Raw genomic sequence first — 9,798 nt, forward strand, 5'->3', positions numbered from 1 at the left:
TCCCCAGCAGGAGGAAGGAGGTCCTGATCCCTCTATATAGATCTTTATTATCACTAGAGGGGTCCCCAGCAGGAGGAAGGAGGTCCTGATCCCTCTATATAGATCTTTATTATCACTAGAGGGGTCCCCAGCAGGAGGAAGGAGGTCCTGATCCCTCTATATAGATCTATCACTAGAGGGATGTCCAGTGGGAGGAAGAAGGTCCCAGACCAAGCAGTCCCAGGCATGGTAGGCTTAATCGTACCTGGGCACAGTCCATAGTACTCACACTAAACAAGAAAACATACTAAGGGGGTATGCTGGGCCTGGGCACTTTGGGGCGTATTTCTAAAACTTTCGCAGAGCTGTTGGCTGTACGAAGCCTAACTTTTACAATTGGAGCGCCTTATGTGCACCATAGCTATGACATCACTGCTGGAAGAGATGTTCCCCGCTTGGACACCATCTCTAACAATGAGGATGGGAGGAGCTTTTTTGGGGGATGAGCATAGGCGAGGTGCTGGAGCTTGTGCATCATGAGAAGACATCCAACATGCATGGGAAGTAGGAAATCCGATGCGGAGGGCTGACAGCGCTAAGGGGGAATGTGATTGGAAATGAGATGTGAGAACTGGCGGGATAACTGAGCACATGATCATTATACAGAAAGAGATACAATGTATAATAAGAAATGTGATTCATTGGTACGGACAAAGGAATGGGAGATTCACTTCTTTCTCTGGCACTCAATTGTAATGACCTTCATATATACAGTATATATATATATTAGAGGAGCGTAAGACTAAACTTACCGTAAAATATAAAAACAATGCGGTGAAAATAACTTTTGCGGCTGGAACCAACACCGTCATCAGGATGAAGTTAATGTAGTAAGCTTGATCTTTATATCCGTCCATGCCTGTGGAGGATCAGAATACGTCTTTTAGAGGGAAATATTGTACATTCATATGTTGCATTCTCATTGTAAACCAGCAGACTTGTAGGATAGTATTGTGGACGGGTCACCACCAACGACGAGACCTGACTGTCCGCTGCAGTGTGCTCCTATCCTGTTTGGAGGCTGAACCAAACCAATCGGTGATGGAGGTGCAAAGGTTCTCCTCCAGGTTGTTATGAGTGCTCTACAGGGCCAGCAGATCTACTTCTCACCTGACCAGCCCATACATCACCCCATACATTACCAGAACGGCCCATACATCACCCCATACATCACCTGACCAGCCCATACATCACCCCATACATCACCTGACCAACCCATACATCACCCCATACATCACCTGACCAGCCCATACATCACCCCATACATTACCAGAACGGCCCATACATCACCCCATACATCACCTGACCAGCCCATACATCACCCCATACATCACCTGACCAACCCATACATCACCCCATACATCACCTGACCAGCCCATACATCACCCCATACATTACCAGAACGGCCCATACATCACCCCATACATCACCTGACCAGCCCATACATCACCCCATACATCACCTGACCAACCCATACATCACCCCATACATCACCTGACCAGCCCATACATCACCCCATACATTACCAGAACGGCCCATACATCACCCCATACATCACCTGACCAGCCCATACATCACCCCATACATCACCTGACCAGCCCATACATTACCAGAACGGCCCATACATCACCTGACCGGCCCATACATCACCTGACCGGCCCATACATCACCTGACCGGCCCATACATCACCTGACCGGCCCATACATCACCCTGATATGACTCATTGGAAACGGGCATTTAAAAAAATGTCTGCTCTGAAGACAGAGGATATCTTCATGATTATATTCAACTGGTACATGACCTCAGAAAGGCCAAAGTCAAATCTACCCCGGTGTCTCCTCCTGAATGCTGAAGAGGATGTGGCCATGTAGAATCTCTGAGCCATATCGTCTGGCACTGTCCAATAGCACAAACCACCTTCTGGAACAATATCTTGACTTTCGTGATTGATATCTCTAGGTCCTGTGGATCTCTGTGTCTGTGCTCGGCATACCAATGTTTAGCTGCCGGGTGGGAAATCTCCTTCCGATGGAAAACCGGCCCATACATCACCTGACCGGCCCATACATCACCCTTATATGACTCATTGGAAACGGGCATTTAAAAAAATGTCTGCTCTGAAGACAGAGGATATCTTCATGATTATATTCAACTGGTACATGACCTCAGAAAGGCCAAAGTCAAATCTACCCCGGTGTCTCCTCCTGAATGCTGAAGAGGATGTGGCCATGTAGAATCTCTGAGCCATATCGTCTGGCACTGTCCAATAGCACAAACCACCTTCTGGAACAATATCTTGACTTTCGTGATTGATATCTCTAGGTCCTGTGGATCTCTGTGTCTGTGCTCGGCATACCAATGTTTAGCTGCCGGGTGGGAAATCTCCTTCCGAACTGACCAACCCATACATCACCCCATACATCACCTGACCAGCCCATACATCACCCCATACATTACCAGAACGGCCCATACATCACCCCATACATCACCTGACCAGCCCATACATCACCCCATACATCACCTGACCAACCCATACATCACCCCATACATCACCTGACCAGCCCATACATCACCCCATACATTACCAGAACGGCCCATACATCACCCCATACATCACCTGACCAGCCCATACATCACCCCATACATCACCTGACCAACCCATACATCACCCCATACATCACCTGACCAGCCCATACATCACCCCATACATTACCAGAACGGCCCATACATCACCCCATACATCACCTGACCAGCCCATACATCACCCCATACATCACCTGACCAGCCCATACATTACCAGAACGGCCCATACATCACCTGACCGGCCCATACATCACCTGACCGGCCCATACATCACCTGACCGGCCCATACATCACCTGACCGGCCCATACATCACCCTTATATGACTCATTGGAAACGGGCATTTAAAAAAATGTCTGCTCTGAAGACAGAGGATATCTTCATGATTATATTCAACTGGTACATGACCTCAGAAAGGCCAAAGTCAAATCTACCCCGGTGTCTCCTCCTGAATGCTGAAGAGGATGTGGCCATGTAGAATCTCTGAGCCATATCGTCTGGCACTGTCCAATAGCACAAACCACCTTCTGGAACAATATCTTGACTTTCGTGATTGATATCTCTAGGTCCTGTGGATCTCTGTGTCTGTGCTCGGCATACCAATGTTTAGCTGCCGGGTGGGAAATCTCCTTCCGATGGAAATGAGCAACTCTGCCCGGACACCCGGCACCTTCTCAACGACTCAGCTATATATAGAGGGCGGGTGAGCGTAGGGCGGCGTACGGCCGCATACTCCCATAGAGAAGGACAGGGGGCTGTGTACTAATCACACAGCACCGGCCTTCCCGGGAGCTGCCCGATACGGCCGTGCACGCAGCATGGAGCTGTACGTGCCGGACTTTTCTAGTGTGAATGAGGCCTAAGACTAAGTATGCACAGGAACCTCAGTTGTCATGGAGCCAATTTTCAAACTCAAGTGCCGAGCCAGTGAAGCTCTCTGAGATGGTGACCAAGGAAGTTAGAAGACCGCAGAAGACCAAAGGACTGTGTTTGGATGGTACGGTTATCCTGTGCTACCTTCATCCTCCTTCCTTCTCTTCTCCATGCACATGCTATGAAAATCTATTCGAAGTCACTGGTGCCCATCATTCAGACGAGCCAATGACAAGAACTGAGAGGAAAGCACCTAGGACATCTATCACCAAGTCAGTGGGTCTGGAACATGCGTTATAGAGAAGCCATGTTTTCTTCGACTATGTGCCAGGAGGTTACCAATAGCGCTTCACATACAAAGAGCGACATGAGGGCTCCATAAACTCATCGTGTCCTGTATGTTCACCACGTTTGCACCACTCTGGAGCAGGGGCGTAACTAGAAATCACAGGGCCCCATAGCAAAATTTTGTATGGGGCCCCGTGATTTCTAGTTACGCCCCTTGCAGAGCCCACTTGAGATCCCACACAGCCCACCTGAGGGTGATCCTGCAGAGCCCACCATAGACTCTCTAAGGTGGGCTCTGCAGGGTCACCCTCAGGTGGGCTGGTCGCACTCCTTACATGTCCGCCTCCTCTTCCTCCATGATCGCTGATGGGCCCCGCCTCCTCCTCTGTTGCCGGGTCCGCCTCCTTCTCCGTCACCGGGCCCCCCTCCTCCTCTGCTGCCGGGTCCAGCCTGCTCCACCGCCGCTGCTGGCTCTCATTAACTCCGCAGCGGCTGTGAGAAGAATGCGCTGCTGCACAGATCACTCAACAGCAGCGCATTTTTCACAGCCGCCATTGAAAGCCACCAGCAGAGGATGCCATAGCGACCCAGGCGGCCCGCACGTCATCTGGCCGGGGCCCCCTGTACCCCACAGCGGCTGCCTGGGTCGCTATGGCGATTGTTACGCCACTGGCATATAGCATATCGTTTCAAAACGTTATTAAATATACATTAAAAACTACTCACACAGCCAATTATACAGATCCTGCACTCTAAGGGGCAGCACACACTGGAGTATAGCGCCCTCCACACTTCCAGTTAGCGATTGTGTGTATGCTCTGGAATCTTCTGGAGGATGTGTTGATCGACTCCACCTTACACGTTATGTCTCAACGACTTCATCAGAGGTGACACCCTTGCTATGTATCTTCACCTAGGATAAAAAATATTCACAATATACAAAAGGATATGAACACTAGATGGAATATTTAACACTAAGCGCAGCATATTAGCTTTCACTGATCATGTTTGTATACATTGTTGCAGCTGGTGACTAAACCTACTTTATCCTAGTGCAACTAAGGGGTCTATTCACGAAGCTGCCGAAGGATCTGGCCAAAGCTTCGGCCGATCCTTCGGCTAGCTTCGGCCCCAGGACCCCTTCGGTTCAGTAGAACCGAAGGGGTGCTGTACAGGCTATTCACAATAGCCCGTACAGCTCCCAATCATGGCCGAGCGGCTCAGCCGAGCCATATATTCAACTGGTACATGACCTCAGAAAGGCCAAAGTCAAATCTACCCCGGTGTCTCCTCCTGAATGCTGAAGAGGATGTGGCCATGTAGAATCTCTGAGCCATATCGTCTGGCACTGTCCAATAGCACAAACCACCTTCTGGAACAATATCTTGACTTTCGTGATTGATATCTCTAGGTCCTGTGGATCTCTGTGTCTGTGCTCGGCATACCAATGTTTAGCTGCCGGGTGGGAAATCTCCTTCCGATGGAAATGAGCAACTCTGCCCGGACACCCGGCACCTTCTCAACGACTCAGCTATATATAGAGGGCGGGTGAGCGTAGGGCGGCGTACGGCCGCATACTCCCATAGAGAAGGACAGGGGGCTGTGTACTAATCACACAGCACCGGCCTTCCCGGGAGCTGCCCGATACGGCCGTGCACGCAGCATGGAGCTGTACGTGCCGGACTTTTCTAGTGTGAATGAGGCCTAGGACTAAGTATGCACAGGAACCTCAGTTGTCATGGAGCCAATTTTCAAACTCAAGTGCCGAGCCAGTGAAGCTCTCTGAGATGGTGACCAAGGAAGTTAGAAGACCGCAGAAGACCAAAGGACTGTGTTTGGATGGTACGGTTATCCTGTGCTACCTTCATCCTCCTTCCTTCTCTTCTCCATGCACATGCTATGAAAATCTATTCGAAGTCACTGGTGCCCATCATTCAGACGAGCCAATGACAAGAACTGAGAGGAAAGCACCTAGGACATCTATCACCAAGTCAGTGGGTCTGGAACATGCGTTATAGAGAAGCCATGTTTTCTTCGACTATGTGCCAGGAGGTTACCAATAGCGCTTCACATACAAAGAGCGACATGAGGGCTCCATAAACTCATCGTGTCCTGTATGTTCACCACGTTTGCACCACTCTGGAGCAGGGGCGTAACTAGAAATCACAGGGCCCCATAGCAAAATTTTGTATGGGGCCCCGTGATTTCTAGTTACGCCCCTTGCAGAGCCCACTTGAGATCCCACACAGCCCACCTGAGGGTGATCCTGCAGAGCCCACCATAGACTCTCTATACCCCCCTCCGGTGGGCTGGTCGCACTCCTTACATGTCCGCCTCCTCTTCCTCCATGCTCCTCCTCCGTCGCCAGGCCCGCCTCCTGCCCTGCTGTCGACCACGGGCGCCGCCTCCTCCTCCTCCCCTGCCGGGTCCGTCCTCCTCCACCGCCACTGCTGCTGGCTCTGGAGACAAACTCGTTGCTGCACAGATTACGGCTCAGTGATCTGAACAGCGGCGCATTCTTCTTCAGAGCCGCCAGTGAAAGCCACCGGCAGAGGATGCCATAGCGACCCAGGCGGTCCGCTCGGCATCTGACCGGGTCACCACTGGGCCCCATAGCGACCGCCTGTGTCGCTATGGCGATTGTTACACGACTGCTCTGGAGCATGGCACTCTCTCCATGCCGGGTCTCATTTATAAAACACGTTTCCAAAGGGGTATTTGGCCCCCTTGCCCGCCCCTTTCCGAGACATAATAGATGATTGCAAAAGAATGATCAGAAAAGGAAAAAAACTTTACCTAGAGTTCCATTTGCAGCCACGAAGAGCGTCATTAGGAAGGTGTCATTGGAGTATCTGCTCTCCAGTTTATACAATCCGGAGTCACTTGTCTGCACGTTATGGAGGATGACGGAGGCGTTCTCAGGAAAGAATGAGATGTCGCGGCCCCTTCCTTCCAGCACGTAGGGCTTCCCTGTGCAATTCTGGAAAAATCCCTCTGAAGCCAACGAGCAATTCTCCCCACTGAAGAAGAGGATGAGGGCTCCATTGTGCTGCCACTTAAATGAAGGGTTGAAGCCATCCCACCTCTCTCTGTGGACGGTATACGTGGTGGGCAGCAGCACAGAACTCCCGGCTGTGGTGTTGATCAGGTCGTGGAATCCTCCTAGTTGCATGCAGGCCTGGTCCGTGCCTGGATACAGAAAACAGAGATGTTGGATCGTCATTTTTATTTCGTCAACTCCTCCCATGCTCGCCTCCAGGACTTCACTAGAGTCTCTCCCATCCTCTGGAACTCTTTACCCCAACCTGTATAACTTAAAATAGCCAATAGCAGACTGGCTATTGAAACCGCACCCAGTGAGCAGAAGAGTGGACCTGAGAGAGAAAGGTGTCTCTAAGTTCTGCTCTTCTGCTCAGTGGGCGGATGCAAGAGCCAGCTTGCTATTGGCTTTTGCAATTTGAAATAGACAGGGGGGGCACCGTGAGGGAGGTGAGTGGTCGAGGCTGCACCGCCGGTAGAGACTCATCTCTTCAGGGAAGCCTATCCCACCTAAACCTAACCACTGAACCATCACTTTCTCCAACAATCCATCCCCACACAGCTCCCTCCTCATGTATCACTGGCCCCTCCCCTTTTAGATTGTAAGCCCTCAGGGGCAGGGCCCTCCTTACCATCTTGTCTTGTATTGTGATTGTAATGTCTTCCTTATATTGTAAAGCGCAAACTGTTGGCGCCATATGAATCCTGTATAATAATAATAATAATAATTTCCTTTAATCCTTACATACTGAAGAAGAAGAAGAGATTCCGATGGAGCTGGGGATCAACGTGGACAAGGACGCCGCTCCCTTTCCAATTTTAAACTTATGGGGTCCTGTTAGACATTATGACAATTCTGCATTATGGGTGTGAAGCCCGTGCAAAGAGAAGAGCTGTGGGAGGGTCCCAGTAGGCCCCACCCACAACAGACTGCCTGCAGAAAACTACAGGAGGGCAGGTTAAGTCAGCTCACTCATTTATTTAAAATCTGCATGCATCCCTCTGCAATGTGCATTGGGGTACCGTGCAGAATGAATGTCACTGCGTGTGAATGGGCCCTCAATGGGATGAGCTCCCCATTATACTGTAACACAGTATTGGTTGCATATCGCCCACTAGCTCCAAGGAGATAATAAAGTGCCACCCAGCCTGGCATCAACCTCAGCATTTAGAAAAGCATAATCGTAAACTGTGGCTGGTATGGGGCATCCAGTTTCAATAGGGACTGTAGAGGGGGGCAATAAATCCTAAATAAGTTTATTGTATAGCTATCCTTTAACCCTTTTAATGCCACAGCTGTAAGTATGATGGTGCAGCAGTAACAGGATTTAAACAAGCTCACAGCAGCAATAAAAACAATTTCACTTGTGATGTGTGAACCCGGAAGCGCTCAGCTTTGAACACTTCCAGGTTCAGCTCTGAGCACTTCCGGCTTCAGTTCTGACAACTTCTGGGATTAGATCTGACCACTTCCAGGTTCAGATCTGAGCACTTATGGGTTCAGTTCTGAGCAGTACCAACTTCAGTTCTGAGAACTTCTGGGATTAGATCTGACCACTTCCAGGTTCAGTTCTGAGCACTTGTGGGTTCAGTTCTTAGCACTTTGAGGGCTCAATTCTGAGCACATCCGAGTTCAATTCTGAGCATTTTTGGGCTCAGATTTGTCAGATCTCAGGCAGCCCTGGCCCATAATGCGGGCGAGAGTCAGAAGTGCCCAGAGCTGAACCTGAAAGCGCTCAGAGCTGAACCGAGAAGTTCTCAGAGCTCAACCTGGAAGTGCGCAGAGCTGAGCGGGTTCACACATCACAAAGGAGATTGTTTTTATTGCCGCTGTGAGCTTGTTTAAATCCCGTTACTGCTGCGTGAATGTTGGAGGGACCCTGATGCCTGAATAAGGAGTGTCTGTCACTACACATATGCTATAACATTGGAAGCTCGTCACATATTAGGCAAAGCCGCACACACCGGAATAGATTTACTGCCATTGTTTACCATTAAATGGAGGAACTGTAAAGGTTTTAAACTTTTAGGTATCGTAGTCTGTTATCGTTTTGCGGACGCACGCAATTTTAAGTCTCATCATCGGGAAGCCATTCATGTCATTAACTTGAGTGGCCGGATTATTATATACACCGAGTGGCCGGATTATTATCGTCAGATAGAGTCCGTGTGCCGCCATCGTCTTCACGTGCGGAAGTCTCAGCGGAAAACCACCAGATGCTCCTTCAACCTCACACAGGACCATGTGACACAATAAAGGGTAATTCCTGCGTATAACTGACCTCTGATTGGTCACCGTTTGGTTTTTTTATTCTCTTAGGGGCGGCGTGACCTATATATGTGGTAAGTAGGAGCTGCACGGATAATTCAGGCACACAAAGCTGAAGTTTAATCTGCTTATAGTTTGCCTTCCCTGCCCCCCCCCCCCCCAGTGCAGGCAGAGCATGGCTGGTGGGAGGAGCCGGCAGGGTGCTGTACAGAGCTGACTGACAACATCGCAGCACTCGGGTGGCCACCTTTTCTTCAAGTAAAACCCGAACACTCTAGGCGCACTGCCATTTTTGGGCGAGAATGTAAAGAGAGCGGGGAGAGGCAGCCAGGGGAGAGAGTGAGATCAGCTATAGAGGACTACAAATCCCAGCAATACAAAATGGTGTGAAGATACATACTCTGTTGCTCCGGGGTGGCAGCCTGATGTCTCCAGGGTCTCAGGTGGCCTGTGCAGGCTCTCAGGTGGGCTCTGCGGACTCTCAGGTGGGCTCTGAGGGCTCTCAGGTGGACTGTGCAGGCTCTCAGGTGGACTGTGCGGGCTCTCAGGTGGGCTGTGCAGGCTCTCAGGTGGACTGTGCGGGCTCTCAGGTGGACTGTGCAGGCTCTCAGGTGGACTGTGCAGGCTCTCAGGTGGGCTGTGCGGGCTCTCAGGTGGACTGTGCGGACTCTCAGGTGGACTGTGCGGACTCTCAGGTGGACTGTGCGG

The sequence above is a fragment of the Nanorana parkeri genome, unplaced genomic scaffold, assembly GCF_000935625.1.
Source record: "Nanorana parkeri isolate BGI_ZX_2015 unplaced genomic scaffold, ASM93562v1 scaffold2005, whole genome shotgun sequence".
Classification (NCBI taxonomy): Eukaryota; Metazoa; Chordata; class Amphibia; order Anura; family Dicroglossidae; genus Nanorana; species Nanorana parkeri.